This window comes from Meles meles, chromosome 4 (genome assembly GCF_922984935.1).
Source record: "Meles meles chromosome 4, mMelMel3.1 paternal haplotype, whole genome shotgun sequence".
NCBI lineage: Eukaryota > Metazoa > Chordata > Mammalia > Carnivora > Mustelidae > Meles > Meles meles.
Genome location: NC_060069.1, coordinates 120,207,339 through 120,224,028, shown reverse-complemented (window position 1 = coordinate 120,224,028; position 16,690 = coordinate 120,207,339). Strand labels below are relative to the sequence as shown.

Below are 16,690 nucleotides of genomic sequence, written 5' to 3'. Positions count from 1 at the left end.
TATTATCAGATGAAGGAAAACAGAATTTATGACCAGCAGATTTACCTCAAAATGCAGTCCTTTAGGGTAATAAATGTCTTAAGAAAATTCTTAGGTAAAAAGAAACAATAAGAGAAATAATGTTGGGACATAAGATAAAAGAACAAAAACACAGTTTAAACAAAACTTAGGGAAAATATATTTTCCTTTTCCTTTTGAACTTTATATATTATAGTTGATATTTAAATATAATACTGCCTGACATGGCTGTACTTATCTGTAGAGAAAATATTTGACTACTATAAACCAGAAAGGGCAAAGAAATACAAAGGGAGGAAAAGTGTGTGTGTGTGTGTGTGTGTGTGTGTGTGAATTATAGTTGAAAAACAGTGCTATGTTTCACATGTATGACATAGTAATCTGATGACAAGTCTATCTGTTTTTATGTTATGTTCACCCTAAGTGTAGCTACCATATCTTATTTACAATGATGTAACAAACACCAATTGACTATATTTTCTATGCTCTACCTTTTGTCCTCATCACTCATTCATTCCATAATTGGAAGCCTGTATCTCTCACTCTTCTTCACCCATTTTGCATCCTCCCATTCCCTCCTCTCTGGCAATCATCACTTTTTTCTCTGTATTTACTGGTCTGATTCTGCTTTTTATTGTTTTGTTTTGTTTTTTAGATTTCACATATAAATGAAATCATATGGTATTTGTCTTTATCTTATTTCACTTAGTATATGTGCTGCCGAAGCAAGCACTTTATCTTATTTCACTTAAAGTAAAACCCTCTAGTTCGATCCATGTTTTTGCAAATGGCAAGAACTTATCTTTTTCTACAGATGAATAATACTCCATTGTGGATATATACTACATCTTTATCCATTCATCTGGACACTTGGGCTGCTTCCATATCTTGGCTATTGTAGATAATGCTGCAATAAAACAGGGGGCACAGATATTTCTGAATTAATGTTTTTATTTGGAGGGGGAAAATACCCATTAGTGGAATTAGTGGAATTACTGGATATATGTCATTTCCATTTCTGTTTTTTAAAGGAAATCTTCATAATGTTTTCCACAGTGGCTGCATCAATTTACATTCCTAACAACAGTGTGCGCAAGGGTTTCTTTTTCTCCACATCCACTCCAACACTTGTTCTTTCCTTTTTCTTTTATTTAATTTTTTTTTATTCTAGTCATTCTGACAGGTGTAAGGTGATATCTTACTGTAGTTTTGATTTGCATGTCCCTGATGCTTAGAGATATTGGGCATCTTTTCATGTGTCTGTCAGCCATTTGTATGTCTTCTTTGGAAAATGTCTATTCAGGTCCCTTACCCACTTTTTAACTGCATTATTCATGCCTCCTTTGTCATAAATTAATTGGCTATACATGTGTGAGTTTATTTCTTGGCTCTCTATTCTGTTCTATTGATCTGTGTGTCAGTTTTTGTAAAGATACCATACTGTTTTAATTACTTTAGCTTTGTAATATATCTTGAAATCTGGGATTATGGTAGCTCCAACTTTGTTCTTTCTTATTGGCTATTTGGGGTCTTTTGTGATTCCATAAAAATTTTAGAATTTTCTGTTTTAGCTATAGGAAAAATGATGTTAGTATTTTGAGAGGGATTGCACTGAATTTGTAGATTGTTTTGGGTAGTATAGACATTTTAACAATATTAATCATTTCAATTCATGAGCATAGGCTATATTTCCATTTGTGTCATCTTCAATTTCTTTCACCAGTGTCATAGTTTTCAGACTACCAGTCTTTTACCTGGTTACTTAAGTTTATTCCTAGGTATTTTACTCTTTTTTGTACCATAGTAAATGCAATTTTTTTTTCTTAGTTTCTCTTTCTGATACTTTGTTTTCAATATATAGAAATGTTTTTCTATTTTTTAAGGTTTTATTTATTATTTATATTATTTTTACTTATTTTATTATTTTATTATATATTTTATTATTTTTATTTTTATTTTATTCTTTTATTTGTTTTTATATTTATTTATGCATTTATTTTTATGTGTTTTTTAATTTTTGTGTATTAATTTTATATCCTATAGGGAGGTAAGTCTTATATTACACTTGAACCCCATTATCTAAATACCATGAACTTCAGAAGATACATACAAGGGACGCCTGGGTGGCTCAGTTGGTTAAGCAGCTGCCTTCGGCTTAGGTCATGATCCCAGCGTCCTGGGATCAAGTCCCACATCGGGCTCCTGGCTTGGCAGGGAGTCTGCTTCTCCCTCTGCCTGTGCCTGCCACTCTGTCTGCTCACTCTCTCTCTCTGACAAATAAATAAATAAAATCTTAAAAAAAAAAAAGAAGATACATACAAGCCATGAGCGATGTAGTTTTAGACTATTACATAAGGGATTTTTAATTTCTTTTTTGAGATTTTATTTATTTATTTGACAGGCAGAGATCACAAGTAGGCAGAGAGGGGGCAACAGGCTCCCCGCTAAGCAGAGAGCCCAATGCGGGGCTTGATCCCAGGACCCTGGAATCATGACCTGAGCTGAAGACAGAGGCTTTAACCCACTGAGACACCCAGGCACCCCTACATAAGGGATTTAAACTAATTTGCAAATACCAAATAAAAATAAATAAATAAATAAAAACATAAATTTTTATCCTACACACTTTGTGATGGTTAATTTTTTTGTGTCAACTGTGCAGGCCAGGACACCTATGTATATAAATAAACATTATTGTAGATATTTCTGTGAAAGTATTTTTTTAATCTGTTAGTATTGAAATAAGCAGACTTGGAGTAAAACAGATTACCTCCCATTTTGTGGGTGTGCCTTATCTAATCAGTTTCAAGGCTTAATAGAACAAATATTGACCTCCTAGACAGAAGGAATTCTGCTAGAAAACTGTTTTTGTATTGGAATTATAATTCTTTCCTGAGTTGCTAGTCTTTTGGCCTACCCTAACAGATTTTATAACTTTCCAAGTCTCCATAATTGCTAAGATAATTTATCGAAATAAATAAATCTCTGTCTATACACACACACACATACATCTATATATATATACATATGCATACACGCATATCTATATCTAATCTATCTACACACACATATACTGTTATTTCTGTTTCTCTGGAAAATCTGACTAATACACTCTTCAAATTTTATGCTTAGTTAACTGTTGGCAGGGAAGTGCTGAAGTATTCAACTTAAAATTTGGATTTGTATACTACTTTCAGTTATAACAGTTTTTTGTTTGTTTGTTTGGTTGGTTTTTGTTTTGTTTTGTTTTTCCCAGTTATGTCAGCTTTGCTCTGCATATGTTTCAACTTTGTTGTTTGGTTCATACACATTTAGAAATGCTGTCTTCTTGGTGGATTGATATGTGAATGCTTCTTGATCATGCTGCCACCGACTTCATAGTTTATCTCAGAGTAGTAAAGTGAATATCACAATAAGGAGAGTCAAATTAATTTTGGAGGGCATCTGACTTCAGCTCAGGTCATGATCTCAGGGTCCTGGGAGACAGCCCATGTGGGATTCTTTCTGCTCGGTGGGGAGCCTGTTTCCTCTCTCCCCATTGTCCCTCCCCCAGCTTGTGCTCATGCAAGCTCTCTTTCTCTAAGAAAATCCAAGGTCACCTGGATGGCTCAGTCATTTAAGTGTGTTTCTTTGCCTCAGGTCCTGGATCCAGCTCTGCATTGGGGTCTCTGCTCAGTGGGGAGTCTGCTTCTCCCTCTGCCCCTCCCCCAGATTATCCTCTCATGTTCTCTTTTAATCTCTCTCTCTCTCAAATAAATAAAATCTTTTAAAAAAAATTTTTTAAAAATTGGTTTCCTAGTGCATATGAAAGTAATATTTACATCATATTGTTGTCTATTAAGTGTGTAATAGTGCTATGTCTGAAAAAAAATAATGGACATACCTTAATTTAAAAATGCTTTGCTGCTAAAAAATGCTAACCATTATCTGAGCTTTAAGAGTCATCATCTTTCTGTTGGTAGAGGGTCTTGCATCAGTGTTGATGGCTGCTGACTGATCAGGGTGGTGATGGGTAAAGTTTGGGGTAGCTGAAGCAATTAAAAAAAAATAAGAACAATTGAAGTTTGCTGTATCAATTTACTCTTCTTTTTATTAATGACTTCTCTGTGATATGTGATGATAGCATTTTATCCACAGTGACATTGATAATATTTTTATCACAGCAGAACCTCTTTCAAAATTGGTGTCAGTCCTCTCCAACCCTGCTATTTTATCAACTAAGTTTATGTAATATTCTACATGTTTGTTGTTATTTCAAAAATCTACACAGCATCTTCACCAATAGTATATTCCATCCAAGAAGCCACTACCTTTGCTCATTCATAAAAAGCAATGCTTCATCAAGTTTTATTATGAGATTACAGCAATTCAGTCACATTTTTGGACTCTTTTTTTAATTTATTTTTTTTTTGTGTATGTCTTCCAAAATTTATTGTTTGTGCACCTCACGCAGTGCTCCATGCAATATGTGCCCTCCTTAATACCCACCATGAGACTCACCCAACCTCCTATTCCCTTTCCTTCCAAACCCTCAGTTTGTTTTTCAGAGTCCACAGTCTCTCATGCTTCTTCTCCCCCTCCAATTTTCCCCAATTCACTTTTCTGTTCCTTCTCCTAATGTCCTCCGTGTTATTCCTTATGCTCCACAAGTAAGTGAAACCGTATAATTGACTTTCTCTGCTTGACTTATTTCACTCAGCATGTTCTCCTCCATTCCCATCCATGTTGATACAAAAGTTGGGTCTTCATCTTTCTGATGAAGGCATATTACTCCATTGTATATATGGACCGTATCTTCTTTATCCATTCATCTGTTGAAGGGCATCTTTGTTCTTTCCACAGTTTGGCAACTGTAGCCATTGCTGCTATGAACCCTGGGATAAAGATGACCCTTCTGTTCACTATATCTGTATCTTTGGAGTAAATATCCAGTAGTGCAATTGCAGGGCCATAGGTAGCTCTATTTTTTAATTTTTTGAGGAATCTCCACACTGTTTTCCAAAGTGGCTGCACCAACTTGCATTCCCACCAACAGTGTAAGAGGATTCCCCTTTCTCCATATCCTCTCCAACACTGTTGTTTATTGTCTTGTTGATTTTGGCCATTCTAACTGGTGTAAGGTGGTACCTCAATGTGGTTTTGATTTGAATCACCTTGATGGCTAATGATGATGAAAATTTCCATACTCCACTTCTAATTCTCTTGCTGTTTCTACCACATCTACAACGACTTCCTCCATGGAAGTCTTGAACCCTTCAAAGTCATCCAAGGGGATTGGAATTAATGTCTTCCAAACTCCTCTTGATGACATTTTTATTTCTTCCCATTAATCACAAATGGCTTTTATGACATCTAGAATGGTAAATCCTTTCCATAAGTTAAATTTTCTTTGCCCACATCCATCAAAGAAATCACTATCTGTGGCAGCTATAATCTTACAAAATATATTAAAAAAACAAACAAACAAAAACTTGAAAGTTAAAATAACTCCTTGATCCATGGACTACCGAATGGATATTGTGTTAATAGGCATAAAAACAACATTCATCATATGATCTCCCTGATATGAGGAAGATGAGAGGCTTGGGGTGTAGGAAAGGAATAAATGAAACAAGATGGGATTGGGAGACAAACCATAAGAGACTCTTGATCTCACAAAACAAACTGAGGGTTGCTGGAGGGGGTAGGGAGAGGGTGGTCGGTTTATGGACATTGGGGAAGGTATGTGCTGTGGTGAGTACTGTGAAGTGTGTAAACCTGGTGATTCACAAACCTGTACCCCTGGGGCTAATAATACGTTATATGTTAATAAAAAATTAAAAAATTATAAACAACAACAACAACATTCATTTCCTTGTACATCTCCATCAGAGCTCTTGGGTGACCAGATATATTGTCAATGAGTAGCAATACTTGGAAGAAATCTTTTCTGAGTAGCAGGTCTCAACAGTGAGCTTAAACTATGTTGTAAACAGATGCCCTGCTATCCAATCTTTGTGTCGTTGCATTTACAGAGCATAAGCAAAGTAGTTTTAGCATAATTATTAACAGCTCTGGGATTTTTGGAATGGTAAATGAACATTGGCTTCAACTTAAAATCACCAGCTGCCGTACCCCTAACAAGAGAGTTAGTCTGTCCTGTGAAACGTTGATGCCAGGTACTGACTTCTCCTCTCTAGCTATGAAAATATATCTAAAGATACATGAAAGGTATCTTCTATCAATAGAAGGCTGTTTTGTGTACATTGAAAATCCACCATTTAGTGTAGCCACCTTCATTATCTTACTGAGATCTTCCAGATAACTTCCTGCAGCTTCTACATTAACACTTGTACTTTTGTGTTACAATACAGCTTCTTTCTTTAAACTTTATGAACTAACCTCTGCTAGCTTCAACCTTTTCTTCTGAAACTTCCTCATCTTTTTCAGCTTTCCTAGAATTGAAAGAAAGTTAGGATTTTGTTCTGAACTAAGCTTTGGGTTAAGGAAATGCTGTACCTGGCTTGATCTTCTATTGAAACCAGAAATACTTTCTCTGTCCCAGCTGTTTGATTTTCTTATCATTCATGTGTTCACTGAAAAGCAATTTTAATTTCCTTCAAGGACTTTTTCTTTGCATTCACTACTTGGCTAAGTGTTTACCATAAGAAGCCTGTCTCAGCTTTCAATATACCTTTCTCACTAAGCTTAATCATTTCTAGCTTTTGACTTAAAGTGAGAGACATGTGATTCTTCCTTTTGCTTAAACATTTAGAGACCATTGTAGGGTTATTAATTGGTCTAATTTCAATATTGTTGTGTCTTAGGGAATAGGAAGTTCTGAGGAGAAAAAGAGATGAGAGGGATGTGATTTCCTCTCATTTTTGTCATAGCACAGAAAACATCCATTCCTAGTTTCCATAATAAGAAGATAGAGGGTTTGTTTTTGTTTTGTTTTCTTGGAGATGCTTCTGCACTTCTGGGATTCAGGCTGTCTGGCATGAGATATGGGATGAGAAAAACAAAGAAGAGAAATGAAACAAAGCAAAGAAAGCTAAAACAGGGAATTTACCATTGTATTGGTTGTCCTCTGAGTTTTTATTTTTCTTCAAAGTTTCCCTGTAATTATTTACTTTTCAGGGTCTGTAGATAGTTGCTTATGTATTCCTGTCAGGATTTTGCTGTTGTTTTAGTCATTGGGAAAGATTGGGTGGAATGTGCTTACTCTATCTTAGGTGGATCTGGATGTCTGTCCTTTAACTTTTAGATTAGCAAATTCTGTTATTTCAGTACAAACACATAGTGGTAGCAATAGCTATTTTTCCTCATTTCACATTTGCATGGAGATACCCATAGTTAAAATGAGACCTATATTTGAAATGAAAATGAAAGAAAAATAACGGTAGGAACTATTTCCTTTCCATGACTATATTTCTTAAAGCTCTTCTTTTAATACTATTAATATTTTAGTCAATAATAATATTAGCATGCTGGATTCATATTTCATTTATTAACTTGTGTAGTAGTTAACATGAAAAATTGAACATTATTAATCTCCTTTCTTTTTTGTGTCCATTGATGCTTGGCAGCCAGCTTTTACTTTTATTTCCTATTCTTTACTAAACACTGTATTGAGAATAATTAATTTTCTTGAGTCAGGCAATATTTTCTTCCTCTGAGACTTTCAAACCTTGTTTATGTTGTGAAAATAGTGGAGTAAAAATGCAGTTTTAGTCTATGAATAAGCAATCATAGCTTGCATAGGCAATGAAAATGCCTTTCTGATTAAATTCAGTATTTCTACTGAGTCTCGAGTTATTGCACATCAAGTTAAATCAGAAGAATAGAACACCTAATGGATCCATATGTAGATATGTGCCCATTTGGCTGCTTGTTTGGTCACTAATATAACCAACTTCTCAACACATTTTATTATCATCAGAACTATTAAATCTCATTTAAAGTTATTGATACTGAAAGTAAATCGATTTTGAAATAAATTCTTTATGTAAATATTTTGTGTACTCTTGAGACTTACGGAGAAATTTTTTAATATATTGAATTTGCATATGGACCTTATTAATCAAAAAGAAAGGAACATTTTATTACTAACTTTATTATTCATAACCTGCAAAATATTTATTTACCTGCTCAGTTTTAGAATCCACATAAAATAATTTCAAGATTGTTAACCCACAACCCTGTTAGAAACATATATGTATATATTAATAGGGTTATATATATAAAACAGGGTTGGTTGGTGGTCAACTCTTTTTGTCTTTAGCTTTACAATATGACATCAAAATAGTCTTTTCAAAATTGCTGAGGTCAATTCTCTGCTGTACCTCCATCATATTGTTATGTGATTCACTTGTGATAATGTTAAATTGTGATGGCATGCATTATGACTATTGTTTTCCTCACACATATCCCGGTTGATATTTTAAATTGGTATACATTAAAATTCACCCCTTGTAGTAGACTTCGGTGGGTTTTAAAAAAGACATGGAGCCATATATCCACCCACAATCATAACATCCATCCCATTAGGCTGAAATGTTCATGTTGTCTCTAGGTAGCACATCCCTTTGACCGACACTACTCTCTAGCAATTACTGAAATATATTTCACCTCTGTAATTTTATCTTTTACATATGACATCTAAGTTAAATCATACAATATATAAGCTTTTGGATCTGACTACTTTGGCTTAGTAAAATGTGGTTTAGATGGACTGTATGTTTTGTGAAACAGTAGCATGTTTCCTTTTATTGTTGAGAAGTATTCCATTGTATATACCAAGTTTTATCATTTTACCAGTTGATGGATAACTGGGTCATTTCCAGTTTGGGGTAATCATCAATAAGTGCTTCTCTAAACATTTATGTAAAGGTTTTCATGTGAAAATGTTTTGATTTATCTTGGGTAACTTTGTATTAGGGGGGTTATTTTTTGAAGTATTTGCCCAAATTTTTTGGACAATTTTATAAAATGTTTAAAAAAAAAAACTTTTGGATTTACTGAAGAATCAAATATGGTAAAGGATATTTTATACATCTGTGCCTAGTTGCCCCTATTATTAATACTTTACATTAATGTTACTTTTGTTATAATTAATGATGCAATACTGATATGTGATTATTACCTAGATTCTACAACCCATTTAAATTTCCTTAGTTTTTATCTATTACGCTTTTTCTGTTCTAGGATCCCATTCAGGATGTTGCATTATATTTAGTCACTATATATCCTTAAGCTCCTCTTGTTTGCAAAATTTCTTAGACTTTCTTTATTTCTGATGACTTTGATAGTTATGAAAAATATATCTTAGCTATGTTATAGAATGTCCCCAAATTGGGAATGTATGATGTTTTTCTCATACTGAAATTGAGGTTGTGGATTTTTGTGAGGAAGATCACAGAGCTGAAAGTGTCATTTTACTGCATCATATCAAGGTTACATACTATTAATATGGCTTGCCACTGTTGAAGTTGACCTTGGTCTCCTGACTGAGTTTGTATAGTTAAATATTTCCACTGTAAAATATTTCCCAATCTTGTATGCTGTATAAATAGTTCCAACTTTGGCCATTAATAGCTGCTTCAGTTGGTTCCTGTGTCACTTTGATATATCTCTATCATTGCATTTGTGTATTTTTTTTTAAATACTTTCCTAATTCTGGAACTGTACAATTGTCCCGATTCATCTTGCGTATTTATGCCCCATTACTAGAACAAGCAATTTTTGCAAGAGTCCTGGTTGTTTTTACAGGAGGTTCATTTTACTCATCCCATAAGAAACCAGAAGCTGATCACTTATTACTATTGTAGTGTCTTTTCATGTAGATGCTTTCAGTTGAGAGAGAAAGAAACTATATATGTGTATACTAACCTGTATATGTGCATCTACCAATCTTCTATGCGTGATCATCTGTATCTAAAGTTAAATAAGTTCACTTCTTATGTTTTTAATTTTAATCCATTACCTCATGGTTCATTCAAGATTTCCATCCTTGTTTGCCTATAAACTACCACTCCAACAGTAAGGAAACTAGCTCCCACTATTCCCCCTTAGGTTTACTTAATTGTTCAATTCCAGTATATATGTGTATAGCAGTTTCAGAATTTTAACCTGTATCCCATGAGAAACAAATTTATTAGAGTACAGTGCTTATGTGCAATTCCCTTTGTCTTCAGTCTTACAGGCCCTGTTTATTTCCAAGGTTTCTTAGGTTAAAATGTTTTCTTCCAGACCCTTCAGAGACTGCTTCATACATTTGTAATATAGGTAGATTCTCTCAACACTGCACATTTTTTCCTGGAATCCTCTGGCCTCCTAAGTGACCTTTTTTGTAGTCATATTTGTATACATTATGGTTCACTCTTTATGCTGCAAAACTGTATGAGGAATAGTGTGATGTATCTATCATTACAATACTATATGGTATAGTTTCATGACATGAAAAAAAAAACGAAAAAACCTGTGCTTTGCCTAGTCATCCCTCCTCCCAATCTACTGGCTCTCACTAATGTTATCATTGTCTCTATGTTTTTGCTTTTCTGGACTGTATATAATTAAAATTATAAGATACTTAGCCTCATTAGACTGCTTTCTTTCACTTAGTAATATGCATTTAAGATTTCATCCGTATCATTTTTTTGCTTAATATACCATATCTTTCTATCATTGAATAACAATCCATTGTACATACATTTTTTTTTTTCATTTATCCAAGTGTATCTTAGTTACTTCAAGTTTGGGCAATTATGAATCGAACTGCTCTAAATATTGATGTGCATGTTTTGGGGTATATGTTTTTAAATCAGTTGGATAACTATACCTAGGATTATGATACCTCCTAGGATTGCATGATAAAGATATTTTTAGATTTGTAAGAAACTTCCAGTTATCAAAAGTGACTGTTTTGTATTTGAATTTACTAGCAATGAATAAGAATTCATGTAGATATGCATCCTCACCAGTAATTGTTATTACTAGCTTTTTAGGTTTTAGGCATTCTAACAGGTGTTCCATAGTATGCTATTGTGGTTTCCATTCTTTAAATGTGTATCTGGTATTACATTTTGAGAATTCTCTGTATATACTGGATATGTTTTTCAGAAATATGATTTATAATTTTTTTTCTCCAAGTCTACTTCACTTTTTTTTTTAGGTTATTTATTTATTTATTTGACAGAGAGGCACAGCAAGAGAGTAACACCAGCATGGGGAGTGGGAGAGGGAGAAGCAGGCTTCCTGCTGAGCAGGGAGCCTGATTTGGGGCTCAATCCCAGGACTCTGGGATCAGAACCTGAGCCAAAGGCAGATGCTTAATGACTGAGCCACCTAGGCGCCCCTCTACACTACTTTACCAGAAAAAAATTTATTTACCATTTATCATATAGTCTTTTTTCCTATTAATGGTTATTTTTTGGTGTTATATATAAAATCAAACTTTTTGTCTAGTTCAAAATTCGACAGATTTTCCACTATGTTTTCTTCCAGAAGCAGTGTAGTTTTAGATTTTGTAACAGATTGATTATCCATTTTAAATCTTTTTCATGACATGCAATATTAAGATCAAGATTCATTCTCTGCAGAAAACAGCAAATACTTGTTCCAGTGTCACTTGTTGACTTGTTGAACATATTATCTTTTATCCATTGAGTTGTCTGGTACATTTAACAAAAATCAGTTGACTGTATTTGTGTTATCTATTCTGTATTTTCTATTATCTTCACTTAACCTATATATAATTTCACCAATACCACATTTTCTAGATTATTGTAACAATAACACAAATCTCAAAATTTGGTAGTATGAATCCTCAAAATTTGTTCTTTTTCAAAACAGTTTTAGGTAGGCTTATTCCTCTCATTAACTTTGTTTCCCAAAATTAATTTCATATATGATGATCCACTCTGTCTACACAAATATTGGGACTAAACTGGATGACCAGTATCATTATGGATTCTATAAGGAAAAATAAAATACAACAAATAACTTTAAAATATTATTTAAAATATGCATTTGGGACATCTGGGTGGCTAGTTGGGTTAAGCTGGGGTCATGATCCAGAGTCCTGGGACTGAGCTCTGCTTCAGGCTCTCTGCTCAGCGGGGAGCCCACTCCCCCTCCCTCTCTCTGCCTGTCTCTCTGCCTACAAGTGATCTCTGCCAAATAAATAAAATATTTTTAAAAATGTGATGCATTTTAAATGTAGTGTCTTATTTAATTTAAAATTATAGATTTTGAGGGCACCTGGGTGGTTCAGTTGGTTAAGTATCTGACTCGATTTTGGCTCAGGTCATGACCTCAGGGTCATGAGATTTGGAGCCCCATATCAGCTCCATACTCTGCATAGATTCTGCTTGAAGTTCTCTCTCCCTCTCTCCCTCTGCCCTGACCTACACTTGTGCTCTCAGTCACTAAATAATTAAATAAGTAAATAAATAAAATCTTTAAAATAAAATTTATAGATTTTTGTTTTGAATACAGTTAAACATATACACATATAAAATATATACAACACATGACATGTCAAATATGCATATTAAGGTAATTTTTGCCACAATTTAATCATTAAATATCTAGAGTTTATTTTGGCTCAAAATTAAAAGGTTTTTCTTTAGTCTGGCATAAGTACTACAACTACCAGGTAATAAGGACACTGAACAAATGCTCTGATAACTGTAAATTATTTTAATGCTCATGAGAGCATGAAATTTAGTCACAACCTGTTCTTCTTTTCCCTCACATTACAAGAAAGAAATCTCAACAAGAATGTGTAGTTCTGTTTTGTAGATTTGAAATCTACTTGTATTTCGGAAAAACTGCTGACTATTTTCAGGTGGGGATAGTGATTGTCTGAAATCTACTTAAATGTACTTATTATGCCAAGAATAGGTATTAAATCATACGTAACATCTAAGCTAAACAGTATAGCAACATGTGTGTTTATGTGTGTACACACACTGACATACATAGGAAGCACTGCTTCTTTTTAAACCTATGCTCTCTAAATAAACATTGTTTTCTACTTTGCTTTATATATTTACAGACTACATTTAAAACTGTTTTGAAAAAGAAATGTTAACATTTCTCTTGTATCCAAGTTTTCACAATGTTGTGAATTACTTTTATTTGTGAAATATTTTCTGATAAATAATTTAATAGCATGAGAAAGTTTAATAGAATGGCCTTTATGGTCAAGATACATCTAAATTGGTATTCCATCATCAGACTTCACAACACTGTCTTAGATTTAGAAAGTTAGTTATCTCTTACCATCAGTAAAATATATGGATGACACTGCCTCTGTTTCAGAGTTAACATGAGGATTAAATGAATTTCTATTAGTTCCAGAACCTTTGTTATACTGAGAACCATCTTCTAAAAACCCCATGCTTACAACTGACTATAATAGTTGAGTCATGGATGATTAACAAAAATCATTAATATATACTTGTTTTTGCAATAAGATCTTGTATTAATGGATTTTTTAATATGCTAGACATTTTTAACAGCTGTCTAACATTGCTGGCTTGTTCACCTTAGAGTAAATTAAACTTCAAGTCTGAGTGAAATGCATGTTTCAAATGTTGTAGTCATAGATATTCTTTACTTCCCAACAACAGGTTATTTGTTAGAATTGCAGTTATACAAATTGCTATAGGGAGCAATTTTGTTCTCAAAATTTAATCAGGTAAAGCTGTAAACATATCAAAGTGCAGAAACTGCTGTCACTTTAATATGATTTGTTTACTACAATTTCTCATGTATGTGTAAACATAATTGGGAAATATATCTATATTCCCTATGAACAGCAATCTGTTATCAAAATAAAAGAATATATAGAGAGTGTTTTTAACTCAGTAGATAGTACATAAACCTTCTACAGTCTATGGAGGTGGGGCTATGTATAAAAAGTTTGCTAAAATTTTTCAAACATAATTGAGAATTTCTTAGTATAAAACCAGGGAAGGAAAAAAAAGAAAAGAAAAGAAAACTTGGCAGAAGGACTATTCAAAGGAAAAAAAAATAGAGTTGCAGTTCTGATCTTTTAAATTTTCCACATCAGTAAAAGACAGAAACAAAAACAAAATAATAGGGTAATATGGTCAGGGAAAGAATATTATATTCATATTATTACAGACAAAATTCCACTAAAACAGCCTACGCATCTGTCTTATTCACCGTTGTATAAATAATGTGTAATAGATTCGTATATAAGAGACATTTAAGAAATATTTAAAGAGAAAATAAATACAAAGTGATAATGAATGGATGAATGGTTAATCGAAAATTCCACCTTTACTGTGAAAACTTATCTTTTAATAAGTTATTATGTATCAATGAAAAATATCATAAATTAAAAAGACCAATTATTTAGAGCATACCTGATAAATGTAACATGTATCAAGCATTAAAAGAAGGAAATAAAAGACATAATATCTATGTTTAACTGTTTTATCATTTTAAAAAGATCACATGGTTATTACATGAAAACCATACAAAGCCAGAGATAGATGTAGTAACAGAAATATGGGGGAATTTGATATCAGCTTCATTTTAAAATAAACTTTTAAAACTTTAGATATAATTTACAAATACTGAAATCTGGAGATCTTAAATGTATCTTTGCATAAGTTCTGACAATTATAAAACCTGTATAATCATCATTTAAAACAAGGTATGGGATATTTCCAGTGCCAGTTGGGGGTTGCCCCTGCAGCTCTGCAGCTGCAGTTCTGCAGCTCTGGGTGCAGGAAGCAGTGGACTCCATGGTGAAGAGTCTGGAGAGAGAGTATTTGGAGGATACGGGATGTTCTGTTTTAGCACAGCACCAGCTGTTGTGAGGACAGCAGATTCCATGCAGCTGGTGCACCAGTGCATTGAGCACTGCCATGTACCTTTGGCTCAAGCGCAGGCCCTGGTGACCAGTGCCTGGCCCAATGTTCCATATATTGCAATGACAAAGCCAAAAATTCAACAGATGCTGGAAATAAAGAGCTTCAGGTGAAGCTGCAGCTGGAGATTTGTATGACCAAATATGTGGATGATCACATACACCTCATCCCAGCCATGACAGAGAAGATGTCCATTGGGAAATAGAAGTCTTTCCAATTGGCCATTGGGGCTGATGGCAGGGATCTATTTAAAAAAAGAAATTGGAGTTTTGTTCTTTTAAGTAAAATTTATGAAGGAATTAAAGATGGCAACTAGTTGGAGGCATGTGTCATTTTCCTCTGGACACGTTCCATTGTTTCAATCCTAGAAAGTGAAATGGGAAAAAACTGCTAAATTTGAGTTAGAGATGGCACAGGAGAGTTTTTAAAGGCCTAAACTGCACATTCTTATTATCCTGGCACTAGGGATCTCCCTTGTACCAAGACAGAGTCCTTCAAGGTACAAGATTCTTCTTAGTACACAGCTACCAGCAAGCTGGCAGTTTCCTCTAACATGCCTATGATCTGATGGAGTGTGAACAAAGGCATTTCCCTTTGTTGCCAACCTCCTGTTTACCAGAAGGATCACCAAATCATTTCTTATAAGCTGTAAAACAAAATCTATGAGGTCACTAATTTAGAAGGGAGAAAGAAATATTTCTGGGTCTTTGTTTTGCGTGTTTTGTTTGTTTGTTTGTTTTGTTTTTTAGTATACAATGGTATGAAGTTATTTTAAAATATAGAGTTGGGAGGGGCACCTGGGTGGCTTAGTTGGTTGAGCATTGGTTTCATCTCAGGTCATGATCTTGGGGTGGTGAGATTGAGCCCCACCTTGGCTCTGTGCTCAGCAAGAGTTTGCTTGAGGATTCTTTCCCTCTGACCGCCCCCCCCACCAGCTTGCTCTCTCTCTCTCAAATACGTAAGTTAAAAAAAAAAAAAAAAAAGATGTGGAGTTGGAAGAGATCATTAGCATAAGAACTTTGAAGAGTTCCTTGTGGCTCTCTTTTCCCGCTATCAAAATGTGGATATGCATTTCTTGAAATGCACATTATACCTTTCAGTTGAAAGACCCTGTAAAAAGCATGAGGTAATGTGACACTGGGAAGGAAGGAGGAAGCAGACCTTCCCTCTCACTGGTTACCATGATGAGCCCTGAGGCTATCTGTTTAGGGCCACAGAACAATCTTCCAATACCACTCTCCCTTGAAGAAAAAGGGGGTTATGATTGCACTCTATGCCAGTATCCATGAATGAACATTGAAGGAAGAACAGTTGCCTTCTTAATTAAGAGAGTCATTAAGTACTGGATTTGAAAAAAAAAATGTGGTTTTTATAGAACAGAATGGAATGAAAGCCTAAACTCAGTATTACTCACTTAGCCTCCCAAAATAACAGCACTACTGAGACAATTCCTTGGCAACAGGAAGGTCAAAGGAAAAAAAGTAAGCAACTCAGGGATGATCTGTCATTCTTTAAAACAAAAGAGGGGCAACTCCCCCATTACCAAATACCATTTTGGTTGGGATCTTTGCAGAAAAAAAAAGTGTTGCTGTCCCAGCTCTAGCACCTTTTCATTTTGATAAGGACCTTCTCTTTTTGCCAGTTTATTACGTAAGTGATAATGTAGCCTGTGTTTGGTGTTTCTAGGCTATCATCTGTTTTCCTAGTGGATCGATTTTACAAAATAACATTTAGTTTTTCATAAAAAGGTGGGGGGAGGTATGGGATTTCTTTCATCTCAGTTC

General features: G+C 34.2%; 1 pseudogene; it reads left to right on the top strand.

Annotated features, from left to right (window-relative positions):
• The window catches only part of LOC123940770, a 28,890-nt pseudogene extending 13,871 nt beyond the window's left edge, over positions 1 to 15,019 (top strand).
• Positions 15,020 to 16,690: the final 1,671 nt, after the last annotated feature.